Genomic DNA, 15329 nt, shown 5'->3' with positions numbered 1-15329 from the left:
ATGACTTAAAATGCAAATATTGAACAAATGATATTATTTAGCATATTAGAGACAGTATGACTTTTACTACCTGGCTTAACTCTGTTTCCACAGCAAAGACACTAACATCAAGAACATTTGCTAACCATGCTCAGTGAGAACAGAGAAGACTACAAGAAACCAACATGGCACCCAGCTTCATACCAAATGGAAGTTGTCCAGATGACGATGGTGTCCAGCCTTCCCTAGACGTCACATCTGGCTTCTCGTGCCCTTCCTTCAGCAGCATCCACCAGCCGTACTTAACATGAAACACAAAGCAGGATCACCCACAACGGGCTCCTGGACCTCAGCCAGGCTGCCGACCCTGTGGCAAAGCTGTTGCAACACAAGATCTTTGGGGAGAACGTGTGGAGAATGGATGACAATGCAGGCTCGGCACCAAGCTGAAACGGGATCGCCACGAGCAGGGTGGGCACAAGAAACACAGCGATTTAATATCAAATGATAGGCTGCCTAGATGGACTTCTGGGAAATCAGATGCAATGGAAAAATTCCTTTCAGGCCAAGAGTCCCGTTGGGGAAAGGGAAGAGAATAAAGAACAAAAGAAAAAATTTTTGCAGCATTAGCTCTAACTGAAGGGGTATTATTAGTGGATGGATGGACTATAAAGTAATCTGCCTCCCAATGGCTGTCTTCTGTCTGGTCATCACCAACAGTGATATTAATTTTAAGCACAAAGGGATTTTGTATAGTTAATCCAGAATATGTCTATAAATGTTACATTTATATGGAAAGTGTTTTTGCATAGTCATGGTGTTTACCTAGGTTTGAGATTTGCATCCGTGTCACGTTTTAAAACTTTGGAAAAATAATTCTATGTTCATAATTTCCAATGTAAAATGAAAACACAAACCATCTGGAAATTATCAAAATGCTATGTAAAGGCAATGATGCCATTTACGGTATAGAATCAATTTAGCACACCAATAAAAACACACACACGTATAAACCTTGAAAAAGCCGGCTATTTCTTTTTTTCTATAGAACTTTTCATTTAAATTCTGTAGCCATTGTTGTGCAGTAAATTTCGTTGTCACACAGCTATAGCTAAAGTGCTTTTTATTTGATGTAATCCTACTGCATCATTAAAATATCAGTATTTTTTATGTTTTGCAAATATTTGTGGACACCATTAAGCAACATGAAGGCAAATGCAGTAACAAATGTCCATTTTATAGCCACTGTCAGACTATATATTGTACAATGCCCCAAGATTATCAGCAATCTAGACCTAAATTATCACAACCCTAAGTCCATGAAACACAAGACACATATATAATCTCCCTTAGTCCATGTATTGAAATGTTAGAATTGAAAGCTTGGGCTATCAATTCAGGCAGAAAATGTCGTTTTCCAGAGGAATTTTTCACTCTGGACAAAAAAAAGAGAAAAGGCAAAGGAATGAAGCTAAAAGTTGATTTCTGAGAATGGCTCTAAACCTGAGAGAAGATTTTTAAGTCCCCACAGAAGAAAGAGGGGAAGTAAAAGGACCAGTGGGGAAGATTATTTTTTAACCAGTGCTTTATTATTGTGAATTAAACAAGATGTTCAGATTATCAGTAAACGATGCTGGTTATGGGGTTAGAGATTTCCTCCCAACTCAGAATTCTTCTAGAGAGAAACCAAAGAGATTGATGTTTCAAACTATGAATGACAAATTGCTTATAACATACAGTTCATGGCAAATTCGGAGCAAATAGTCTCTAAGTTGCTCAGGGATGCAACAAGCTAAGGTGCAGTAGGGAATCTGCAAGAAATTGGGTCAGAATTGGAAATACTTTGTCATATTAGTGTGGAACTAGTGGTAAACACCTGGTGATTCAATTTGCCCAGTGACAGAATTCCCCTAACTTACTGATAAATATTCTATTTCTTCTGCTAAAATTCTTTATCACTTTGGTAAATCATAAAGGACAAATTACCCCATTTCCCATACCTCTGTTGGTGTTTTTTTGTAGAGCTTTGAAAGTGGTGAAAGAATTGATTTCATTGGCTGAAAATGACAATATTAATCAAAAGAGGCTGCCAGAACTTATAAAGGTGAATGTGTCTGGAGGGGTCGGGTTGGTAGACGAACTTGGCCTCTTGCGGTTCCCCTTCTGGTTGTAGCTCCACGGCAGCGCTTGGAGGAATAAGAGGAAGCTGCTGGGTCTGGCTGCCAAAAGACAAGACCAAAGAGGAAAAGTTAGTACTTTGAAATGCCGGTGTTCTGACTTTCAACCGCACTGTGTTCAAACCTCAAAGGCATTTGGACAGAAAACAAGCCATTACGAATCATGAGAAAGATTTCAAAACCTTTTTCTGAACCATGCAGACCAAATGCACATAATCTGCTTCCTAAAACTACCCTGCAATGTAGCGCTTTTATTTTTGTCTGCTTATTATGAATTTTAGAGGGTCTCTTCCAAATTAAGAGCTGTACCCTCCTCTGACAGAAGTCTCCTTGTCTATTAGATGATCAATTTGAATGGTATCTTCCTCCCCTTAATGTGAGAGCCAATTTAGAAGTTGGATTTTTATTCCATCATGAGTCTTTACAAATATTGACAAGATTTGCCATAAAGTTATCAAATGGCTTGATCAGTAATTCTGAATTAAGAAAACAACTATAGATTTTACTTGAAGAGTATTTTTCTCACATGAGATAAAATATGTAGTAGAAGAATTAAAATGGGAATTTTATTTTTTATATCTCTAATTAAAAATGAAGTTTTTAATAGATAATTCTATTTCAGGCGAGAATATGTTGAGGTGTGAAAAAATAGTTCTTTATTCTTGTAAGTGAACAAACTTAGGATTTTTTTAAAGAATTAAAAAAAAATTTATAGTACGCTGTTGTTGGTTATCTTTAGTAATGTGTACATGTCAATCCCAAACTCCCACTCTCTCTCTCCCTCCCACCCTTCGTATCTTAACCATAAATTCATTTTCTAAGTCTAGAAGTCTGTTTCTGTTTTGTAAATAAGTTCATTTGTATCATTTTTTAAGATTCAGCATATAGCGATATCATATGATATTTGTCTTTCACAAAATTGGGATTTTTTTTTTTGAGGACTTAAAAATAAAGAACAGAACCAAATTACTTTAATTAAAACATTCAAAATATGTTCAGATAGAGTAGACAGTAGTAGAGTAGACAATATTTAGAGTTACAATTTGATGAGATTTCAAAGAAAACTGTAAAATTGAGACTTTTTTCCTAATTCAGCTGCCTTTTAAAAATTCTAAATGGAAATTTTTGGAGAATTTTTCTTATTTTCATAAATATATAAAATAGATGTGAATGCTGGAATATATATTTTAAAAATATCTTCATCTCTTATCTACATTTTTGTATCTTTTCATGTTCAATCTAAGCAATGGTGGATAAAGTTAGGTTTGTTTTGTTTTTTTTAAGATAGCTTTAAGTAGCAGTTTATGAAAGAAATTTATTTCCTACAGATTAGCTTTAGGTTTTTCCTGACTTGTCTTTTAAGACTTTTGAAAATGTGAATATTTTAAAATTTTCTATTTATTTGTGTTTGTTTTGCTTTTTGACTTCATTTACCTTTGGGCCTATGTAGAATTCTGTGATAATTCTCACTTTAGTGTAGGTTTGAATATGTTGTATATGATGAGTCATTAGAATTAGTCATAGGGACTAGAAATAACATGAAACAAACCACATACAATAGATGAATTTATTTTAAAATTCTGCATCTTACAAAATATAGTGTAGTATGTAAAAAGAAAACATTTGTGCTTTTCTACACCAGGATTTTAATCATTAAGGCAGAATAGTTTTTTCCGTTTGTGTTTTAAAATGGAAGAACATTATACAAATATTTGTACAATGGTAGGTGAGTATCTGTAAATGTGGGTACAAACACAAATATGCATTTCTGGATAGATATATTAACTAGTTTAAACAGTTTTAGAGAGAGCTGGGGCAGGTGATTGTGAGAGGAAGGGGAAGATTTTTACTTTCTGTTTTATGTCCTGGACATTTGGAATCTTCTAACTATGTGTGTTTTACTTTTTTTCAAAGTCAATGATTAAAATAAATATTTTAAATGGAATTATGTGCTATTTCTTTTTTCTTTGTAATTTCCTGTGTAAAAATACCTTGGCTAATAATTTTTTTTAATAAATAAAATTTAAGCATTTTTTTTAAAAAGCTTGAAATTAAGCAGCTGTATTATTTTGCTTTTAGGAATTGTCTAAAGAAGCTGGCCTCCCAGGTTGGGCTCTGTCCTTACTTTGGCGAATTAGCAGCGTTGTCAGTTCAGCGTGAAGTGTTTCTTTTCAAATTATTATAATTCTTCCTGTGGTTGCTCTGAAGGAAACTTGCCTCATCTCGTGTGCTTTCTAATAAATCCTGATAGGTTATTTTGATAGGGAAAAAAACACACAGTCAAAAATATATCTTCAATTAATTTTGTGGCTTGCTTTTGTGCCACTTCTTGCTGCAAAGTTTCACATCTGAATATTTTGGTGATCAGAGTTTTGCTTGATTTAAAGTTAGTTGCTTGTCTGTAGATTTCTTATGGCAAAAAATTAATACTGAGATCTTTCTGTGATATTACCTAATTGCCACTCATGGGCGTTTGGGAACCATTGCCAGGCTGAAGTGAAGCATCCTATATAAGTGTGTAGGGATTACCTGTATTTGGTGTTCTTTAAAGTGATAGGATTTTCTCTATTTACATCGTTTCATTTGGAATGTTATATTTCCTTGGCATATCATTCTGGTCTGACTTCATGTGCAATGTGATAGGTTTTCATAAGACAAGAGAGTGTCTTTCAATTCTAAACATCCACTTGGGTGTAGTTAAATTTTCTCTATTTCTCTTGGGTGTAGTTATTTTCTCCATTTCATAGTTATACTTTTAGTATCTAGAATAAATAATTGTTTAATTTTGCCCTACACTGAAATAGGATCTTTAAGATTAAAAACAATGTCAATTTTCAAAAATAATGCTCATCTATTCCTATAACTAGAGCTATATACATGTGAGGTAATAATTCATTAATTCCAAGATATATTCTGCTGTTGACAAAAAAGGACAGAATTTTGTAATTATAGCTTGTGTCTAAAAGATGCCAAAACAATAAGTTTAATAACAAAATCATTTGAGCCAAGCTGTCAGAAAACTTTTAGCAAAAACAACTGGTCAGTTGAATAATTCAGTTTTTAAGGAGTGTTTCTGATATCTCCCTGAAGCAAAAATAGAATAAAAAACAATGACGTGTTTCTATATTAAATCTATACTTCAAAACAAATAAAAATAAAATTATTTGTGTTTCAAAATGCAGAAAATAATTAGTTAAAAAATTTCATATCATATAGATAATGAGCATGTGTTGAAAATTGTTACTTGGATTTAAGGGCAGAAGATTTATTTTTAAGTTTATAGGTATGATGCAGACTTTCAAGATTAAATATATATCTTGTACTCAACTTTTTGTTTTATCATAAAAGGCCCTGCTGGAAGTGGTAATGACATTATTGGCCTGTGAAAATTTTGTTCACTGTAGAGATAATGGTTAGTACTAAATACAGGAGGAAAGGTATCCATAATTCAGAATTTGGAAAGTTATTTTATTAGTAGATCATTTTAATTGAGCATTGTGAAAATTAATTTTTTAAAGTAAGATAATGGCTTTATTCTTAAAAAAGTCAAACTCTTGAAGCAGTATTTTCATCATCTTACTTTTAAATCAATATGGATTTCATATTTTCTAAGACTTTGATAGTATTGAAAAAGCAACTTACTAGCTTAAAATGTTATGCAAAGACCTAGGGTATTAATTTATCTTCATCTTTTTTAAAAACAGAAGTTTGGTATTTGAGATATCTGTGGTTTGCTTTGCATAATTACAATGACAGTGATTCAATACTTTTTACACAATTATCTTTCTAAGTTATGTTTTGAAGATTTTTTTTTTCAGGAAATAAAGCATCAATAGAATGCCTTTTTTTTTTTTTGGCCTTATAGCCACAGACTCCTGTCAAACGATTTTTTTAGAATATTTCCATTTTGTTAAAAGATCATAATTACTGCCATTGCTGTTACTTCCAATAGATAGTATCAAACACTTAAATTTTTCCAGGCATTGTGCTTAATGTATTATATGTATTATCCTATTTAATCCTTACAACAACTGCATGAGGCAGAGACACTTATTTTACAGATGGAGAAATCGAGGCACAGAGAGCTTAAGTAACTGGGTCACTTTCATAACTAGCCAATGATGGTCCTGGGATTTGGAACCCAGGCAGTCTGATGCCAGAATCCATGTCTCAAATTCCATAGATAAGGGATTTGAATCTATTTGAATTCCCATTTTATGTTTCATTGATATAATGACACAACTTCATGAGCAAAAATCATAAAATTCTGAAAAATGATTTGCTTAATATTTTTTATGTCTATGGAAAAGCTTTAGATTTACAGAAAAAAATAAACTGTGTGGACTCTTCGGATTCAAGAAAGAAGCTGCAGATAACTAACTGGGGCATGATTGAACAAATGGAAAAAAATAATTTTTTTTAATAGCTGATTTTATGTTGTTGATTGATATCTAGACGTAAAAGGCATGATTCTTGCTCTCGATTCCTTACAGTTTGGTTGGGGAATTAGTTGAGTAAATAGATAATTAGATGCAGTATGAGTAGGACCAAATCAGAGGCAAATCTAAGTTCATAGAAAAGGTTCTTCCTTCCTAAAACTTACTTTCCTTAGCTTGAGGGAGAGTGGGGAGGCTGCCTTGAGGAGGTGATCCTTGAGCTGCATACATTTAGAAAGATGCGCAAAAGTTTCTGAGGTAGAGAAAGGGTGGAGTGGAGGGTTTTGCAAGAAGAGAAATACCAGACTTAAAGGTACATACCAAGTGAAGTAAGACAGAGAAGCAGATGCATCATATGACATTCCTTATATGCGGAATCTAAAAAGACATGATACAAATGAACTTATTTACAAAACAGAAACAGACTCACAGACTTAGAGAAGGAACTTATGGTTGCTGAGGGGAAGGATGGGAGAAGGAACAGTTAGGGAGCTTGGGACGGTCAGGTACACACTGCTACATTTAAAATGGATGACCAACAAGGACTTACTATAGCACAGGAAACTGCTCAATGTCATGTGGCAGGCTGGATGGGAAGGGAGTTTTGGGGAGAATGGATATGTGTATATGTATGGCCGAGTCCCTTTGCTGTCCACCCAAAACTATCACAACATTGCTAATTGGCCCTACTCCAGTAGAAAATAAAAAGTTTAATTAAAAAAAAAAAAAAAGACTTAAAGGTACAGACACATTAGCAGGGCTTGAGTTAGAAACTTCACAGACAGAACATGAAGCATAGGAAATGAAGCTGGCAAAATAGAGTTTGCAAAATAAACTGCCTTGTGTACTGTTGTAAAGACCTAGGGTTTTATCTTGACGGTCAAAGAGAACCATTTAAAGATTTAAGTAGGGGAGGAAACATAATTAGACGTGTTTTAGAAAGAAAGTTTCAGACAAATAATGAAGGTTTTAACACAGTGAGGCAAGACTAAGTCAGGAGATAGTTGTACATGATTGCAGTAATCCTGGTGAGATATAATTAGAACTTGAATTAAAGCAATGGAAATGAAAACAGAGAAGAGAGGATAAGTTTAAAAGCTACTTAGGAGATGACTAAATGGTCAATAAGATATCTTCCAAAGAGGAACTACTCTGATTTCTGTTACTAGAAGTTGGTTTTGGTTGTTTTTGAATTTTATATAAAATCATACAGTATTCTTTTTTTTTTGATCTGACATCTTTACTCAATATTTATGTTATTGCATACAGCAGTAGATTGTTCTTTAAAAACTATTATAATTGTATCCCCCTGTGTGAATATATCACAATTTATTTTGTCTATTATTGGTTGACTGCTGGGTTGTCTTTATTTTTGTGTTAATTTAATTATGGTGCATAAATATTCTTGTACATTTTTTTGGTGCACACACACACACACACACATATATATATATATATATATATATATATATATATATACACACACATTCTATTAGAATTGCATAGATACAGGGAGCAAGCTTGTTATTGCAGAAGAGGGAGAGGAGATGGGGATGGGTGAAATAGGTGAAGGCAATTAACAGATATGAACAAATAGTTATCAAATAAATAAGTCACTGAGGTGGAATGTACAGCACATGGAAAATAGTCAATAATATTGTAATAACTTTGTATGGTATGTAATGTATAAGAATGTCGAATTGCTAAGTTTTACACCCGAAACTAATAACTAATATAGTAAGTCACTACACTTCAATGGAAAAAACACACATACAAAAAATGCTGGTTCATGGTTTCTAAGTACGTTCAACATTAGGAGATATATCAAATAGTTTCCCAAACTGATTGTATCCAGTTTAGACTCCTATCAACACTAATCAAGAGATTCAGGTGTTCCAGTAGTTACAATTTTCAAATTAAAAAACTTTTCACAATCTAAGGGTTGTGCCATGGGATGCTGCAGTTCTATTTCATGTTTTCTTGTAACTAATGAGGGCTTCCCTGGTGTCTCAGAAAGTAAAGGATCCGCCTGCATCGTGGGAGACCTAGATTTGATCCGTGGGTTGGGAAGATCCCCTGGAGGAGGGTATGGCAACCCACTCCAGTATTCTTGCCTGGAGAATCCCATGGACAGAGGAGCCTGGCTGGCTACAGTCCATGGAGTCGCAAACGATGCTGACCACCTTTTCATATGCTTGCTGGCCATTTGGAGATCATGCCTTGCTGGCCATTTATAAAATACCTGTTCAATCTCTTACCCACTAAAAAATATGTGTTGCCTGTCTTTTGCTTATTGATTTCTGAGAATTGATTTTACATGCTAGATATAAGTTCCTTGTTGGAAAATACTTTTGGAACCTATGTTGGGACTATCTTCTCCTGATCTGTGGCTTACCTCTCATTCTCTTAATGTCTTTTGAATAACAGAAGTTTTAAATTTAATAAAATCTACTCTATTAATCTTTTCCTTTGTGGTTAAAGCTTTTTGTGTTCTGTTTAAAAAATACTTGCCTCTCTTGGGACTTTCCTGGTGGTCCGGTGGCTAAGACTCTGAACCAGAGCGGGTCAGGGTTTGATCCCTAGTCAGGGAACTAAATCTCACATGCCACAGCTCATAGTTTGCATGCTGCAACTAACATCTGGTACAGCCAAATAAATACAATTTTTAAAATATTTTTAAAAAATTTAAAATACCTCTTTTAGGTAAGAAGACACTTTTCCATATTTTCTTCTATGAGATAATCTGGAACTGATTTTTCTTTATATTGTGAGGAAGCGGTCAAGCTGAGCTTCCCACGTGGCTCAGCAGTAAAGAATCCTCCTGCAACATAAGAGATGCAGGAGACGCAGGTTCAATCCCTGGATTGGAAAGATGCTCTGGAGGAGGGCATGGCAACCCACGTCAATATTCTTCCCAGGAAAACCCCATGAACAGAGGAGATCGGTGGGCTATAGTCCATGGGGTAAAAAGAGTTGGACGCAACTGAAGTGACTGAGCACAGCACATAAAATTTGTCATCATTTGTAAGTTCCCCCAAACTTATCATTATTAAAATGGTTTCTTGCCTATTCATAATGGAAATAACTGTTCTTTTCCAGTTTGGGATTAATAGAAATAAAGTTGTTTTCCTTTTTAATTTCATGGGTCTCCTGAATTTTAGTCCTTGATTAAGAACCCCTTACATATAAAGGCACAACTTCAACTACTTTCTTCAAGCTTCTTATAATATAATGCATTTTCACTATATTCAGGTTAAAGTATTTTCTAATTTTTATTGTCATTTTTCCTTTAATCATTGTTATTTAGAGAATACTGTTTAAATTCTAAACAAATTTTATTGTTAGTCTGATTTGGTTAATCATGTTGTTCAATTCTTCCACAACTTTAGTGATTTGTTTCTTCTATAAATCACTGAAAGTGATGTTAAATATCTCATGGTGATCATGGGTTTATTTTTTCTTTTAGTGTTAGTTTTTGCTTTACATGTTTGATGTCATTAGGCACATATAAAATTTGGACTGTTACATCTTCTTGTTAAATTGACTCTTTTGTCATTGTAGAAAGTCCTTCTTTACCTCTAGTAAAATTTAATACTTATTGCCCTAGCGCTCATTTGTCTGATATTATTATAGTTATAGAAGCTTTATTTTGGTTGATACTTGCATGGTATGTCATTTTTAATCCATATACTTTGAACGTTTTTGTGTCACGGTATTTAAAATATGACTCTTCTAAGTATAATATTTATTATATATATTTGTGTGTATATGTGCACACATAATTATTGCCTTTCAGTTGGGGTATTTATTTGATTTGCAGTTAATGTAATTACTAGCATGAAAGAAAAGTGAAAGAGATAGCCTCTCAGTGATGTCTGTGACTCTCTGCGATCCCATGGACTGTAGCCTGCCAGGCTTCTTTGTCCATGGGATTCTTCAGGCAAGAATACTAGAGTGGGTAGCCATTCCCTTCCCCTGGGGATCTTCCTGACCCAGGGATCAAACTCAGGTTTTCCGCATTGTGGGCAGATTCTTTACCATCTGAGCCACTAGCACGTATTAGTTTAAATCTTCCATTTTTATATACATTTCCATTTGTCTCCTCTGTTCCTTTTTTCTTTTTTCTCTTTTTTTGCATAGTATCAATTATGTTAATTATAAGATACAAGGTAAGTTTGCATAGCAGAAATAAAGTGAAGAAGAACCAGAGCATTAACAGAACTGGGAAGGCTGAGTGTTCAACGTATCATCTACAGTCATCATTAAATTCATCCAGGACAATAGTGGGACTTCACCGCAGATGATGTCACACATTTTGAAGGGTCTTTTCTGCCAGGTGGCAGATGGGAGGCAGACCTTAAGAGCTCAGTACAGCAGTGTGTGATCTTTGCTGAGAGAAGCTGGGAGCAGCCCTTCTTTTTTTATCCTTTGGCAGAGAGAAGGCTTAGAAATAAGGAGTGCTTGGAATTAAGACAAAGGTGTTAAAGATGCAATGGTTATTGCATATGCTCAGTCTGATAGTGGTCAGTGCTGAGCTGGAGCAGATGGCAAGGAAAAAGAGACTGCGAATAACAATTCATGTCACACTTTTCTCTAGAATTGGATGTCTTGGGATCATTTGGGATCAGTTGCTCAGTTGGGATCTCCACGACACATCTCTATATTTGTGAAAGCATCCCACCTGGAAACTGCTGACGCTGCTAGTAAAGAAAGAAGTGTAAGAAGGTGAGAAGCAGACAACTTGGTGGGGACAGGATCCCAAATCTACTTTCCTCTGTTGAGTAATCCACTCATAAAACGACCTCCCAGTCCAGGGCAGTGGTAAAGACATTACGCCATATAGGACCTTGGCATTTGAAAATGGAATTTACCAGGCAGCTTGGCAAACCAAACAGCACACGTTTGTCATTATGATTCCAAACTGACACAGAAAGACAGGGCAAGCAATCCTGAAGAGAGTTTATTCCAGGCAGATACCATGGAATCACAGTTACAGCTCATTCACTCCTACTGGTCTTATGTTGCCCTTGAATCCTTCTCCTTTCAGTCCAGGCAATTTACAAGTTGATTCTTTTATGTCTGTTTCCTCTGCCATAGACCACTGAAGGCATGATTTCTTCCCGACTGAAAATAAAACAGTTCTGGGAGGAGAAGAATGAGACAAGGCCATTCCTTCATGTGACTGGTTTCAGAGCACAGAGAACAAGATGAACATGGGTACATGGGGAATCAGAGAGCATTTCTTGGTGAAGTAAGCCTTGAATGCCAATTTACAGCAGAGATTAATTGTGACTTTATAGAACCAAAGATTCTGGGATCCAGTGGAGATGGGAAAATGTATACTGAATATTGACATTGGAGAACAAATAATACCAAACTAGGAACAAAAAAGAGCAGTGGTGCATAAGCCAATGGTTCCTTTATAGTTACGCGTGAAATCTATTAAAAGAAAAAGAAATGCTGTTTTAGGATATAGTTTTAATATAAGAATTATTTTGGTTGCATATGATAACTTAATTCAAAATGGCTTAAATAAATCAGAAAATAAAGTGGGAGAAAAAGAGGAATTTCTTGATTCACTTAACTGAAATTTGGTGGCGTATCTAGAGTTAGGGGTCATGTGACTTGGTCTCTCTCCCTTCCCCTCTCTGCTTGTCTCTGTATCAGCTTGTTTAGGCAGACTATGTTTAGAATGTGGGGCTGTCGCTGCAGAAACTCCAGACTAACCCCGTGAGCCTGTCAGCAACCCTGGGTGACTCAGGTTCACCTGTTTGAGTCACAGGCCTGTCTCTGAGCATTCTGGAGGGATGGGACACTCTGATGGGCCAGATTTAAACCCAGCAAAGAAGGTCGTGGTGCAGTCAGTCCCAACAAACTACATGGACTGAAGTAGGGGAGGTAAGTCAAAGGAAAAATAAGGTCCAGTTATGACTAGGTAGGGGAAAAAGCAACAGATGTTCACAGCAGCAGTGCCTTTACTTTCTGGAATGTTCCCATATGGTATGAAATCCTAACAATATAATGACAGTTCTGGGTGTCTGTGTGTGTGTGTGTGTGTGTGTGTATCCTCAAAATAGTGTTAAAGACCCCTGAGGCCTTCACGTATGCTCTTTCCCCTGCCCATAGTGTCCTTTCTGTGCTGACCTCCGTCTGTAAGCTGGTTGATATTGATTCATCCTTTGTATCATTTTTTTCAGGAAAGCTTTCCTTGATCTAACAGGTTAGTGCCTCTTTCAAGCGCAGTCCTCAATGCTTTCTCTTTATGCACTTACTTTAAGTCTTGTTAGTTAATTTTCCACTAACATTTATTTAACTTTTTGTCTCTCTGACCCTTTGCAAGCTCCATTAGGACAGGAATGTGACCATCGTCATTCACTGTTCATTGGCCACTGCTTGGCGCACGTGTGTGTGCTCAGTCGCTCAGTGGTTAGCACTGCTGCTCCTGCTGCTAAGTCACTTCAGTCGTGCCCGACTCTGTGCGATCCCATAGACGGCGGCCCACCAGGCTCCCCCGTCCCTGGGATTCTCCAGGCAAGAACACTGGAGTGGGTTGCCATTTCCTTCTCCAATGCATGAAAGGGAAAAGTGAAAGTGAAGTCGCTCAGTCGTGTCCGACTCTTCACAACCCCATGGTCTGCAGCCTACCAGGCTCCTCTGTCCAGGGAATTTTCCAGGCAAGAGTACTAGAGTGGGGTGCCATCCTGGCAAAAGTGGGTACAAAAATATTTGTTGAATGAATAGCTGACCCAAGTTAGAACATAAAAATCTGAAGTATTTGGATAAATTTAGGAAAAAATTCACTAAACTTTCTCTTAATTTTTTTTTTTTCTGCTAAAAGCCATATCTAACAACTGAATGTCCCAAGGTTTTGGTACCCAGAAGACCTACATTTTTATTGAGAGTTACAGTAGTTCACTTTTACTTACGGATATTACACACCTTATAACTAATCACAATTTTCTTATTTACTGTATTTCTAGGAAGGTAAAGAGTCAAATTTTCTGAGTTCATTTAAAGATTTTCTCTGGTACTTTGGTAAACTTCACTCAAATAAGCTTTAAGCACAAATGAGGTACAAGTAAATAAACAATAAGGAGTGATAGCTTTCACTCTGAATTTAAATTTAAAATTAGAACAGAGACTTGGCTCCCCACAAGTATCTTTGGTAAACCCATAGTAGATATTTACTTTCACTTTTCACTCATGCATTGGAGAAGGAAATGGCAACCCACTCCAGTGTTTTTGCCTGGAGAATCCCAGGGTTGGGGGAGCCTGGTGGGCTGCCGTCTATGGGGTCACACAGAGTCGGACACGACTGAAGCGACTTAGCAGCAGCAGCAACAGCAGCAGATATTTGAGAAATGCTGAGAGTTAAATTGTTGCATATGATTTCTTCCTACATTGGTGCTTGAGAAATTATAAAGCTATATAGTCCCAGGTGGCACTAGTGGTAAAGAACCCACCTGCTAATGAAGGAGATGTAAGAGACTCCAGTTTGATCCCTGGGTGGGGAAGATCCCCTGAAGGAGGGCATGGCAACCCACTCCAGTATTCCCGCCTAGAGAATCCCATGGATAGAGGAGTCTGGCAGGCTACAGCCCATAGGGTTGCAAAGAGTCAGACATGACTGAAGCAACTTAGCATGCATGCATGGTCCTAATTACCAGAGACAAAGCTGTATTTGCTGATGGTAGATTATCCTCTGTTAAGGTCACCTCCCCTTTGCTTTCAGAATACTTGCTCCTGGGAGATTTATTTCACTTAGACTGGCTCATGATTGCCTCACACCAAAGACTTGGATGCTGATGAAGCCATGAGGAACCTAAGAAAGGGGTTCTCCAAGAAAGTGTGGATAACAAAATGACTAGCTTACCATCTCTTGTCTCCCTTTTAGGGCCCCCTTGTTAACTATATCTCCAAAGTGCTCATGGAGGCAAAGAAAGAATATCTCATGGACAAACATGTCTCTATAGGGTGATGTGATGCCAAGTGCTTATTCAGGAGCTGAGGTCCCAAACAGTATCAGAATCAAGCATGACAGATTCTAATAGTCACCAAATTTGTCTAAATCTGCTTCAGAACTTTGAGTGCAGGAGGAGAGAGAACCAGGAAAGTATGTTTCTTGAAGATTCTGACTAATCACAAAGTTCTTTTATGAGTGCATCATATTGAAACAATGTGCTTCTTGTTTTAGGTTTATTGAGAAGACTTATAAAAATATTTTAATTCTTTTTCTATACTATTTTATAATTATAATATAAAATTAAATCAATCTGTTTTGTTGAGATACTTTAAAAAAAAATTATTCATTTCGCAGCGCTAGGTCTGTGTTGCTGTGTGGGCTTTTCTCTAGTTGTGGTGAGCGGGGACTGTTCACTAGCTGCAGTGAATGGGTTTCTCATTGCGGCGGCTTCTCTTGCTTCTGAGCATAGGCTCTAGAGATTCCACAACTCAGTAGTTGTGGAAGGGGGGCTCAGTAGTTGCAGCTCCCAGGCTCTGGGGCACAGGCTCAGTAGTCGCTTAGTCACTCCTCGGCAGGCACGTGGGATGCTTCCAGACCAGGGATCAAGCCTGTGTCTCCTGCACTGGCTGGTGAACTCTTCACCACTGAACCACCAGGGAAGCCCTCTTGAGGCACTTTTTGCCTTGATGATTATTCTGGCTGGAAAGCCAATTTGTTTAGTTTTGTGAAGAATAATATATTTCTAAACAGAGTAGATGGATAGCAGTGTTCAGG

This window comes from Bubalus bubalis, chromosome 10, assembly GCF_019923935.1.
Source record: "Bubalus bubalis isolate 160015118507 breed Murrah chromosome 10, NDDB_SH_1, whole genome shotgun sequence".
NCBI classification, from domain to species: domain Eukaryota; kingdom Metazoa; phylum Chordata; class Mammalia; order Artiodactyla; family Bovidae; genus Bubalus; species Bubalus bubalis.
The sequence above is the reverse complement of the archived record's forward strand: the minus strand, read 5'-3'. Positions refer to the sequence as shown.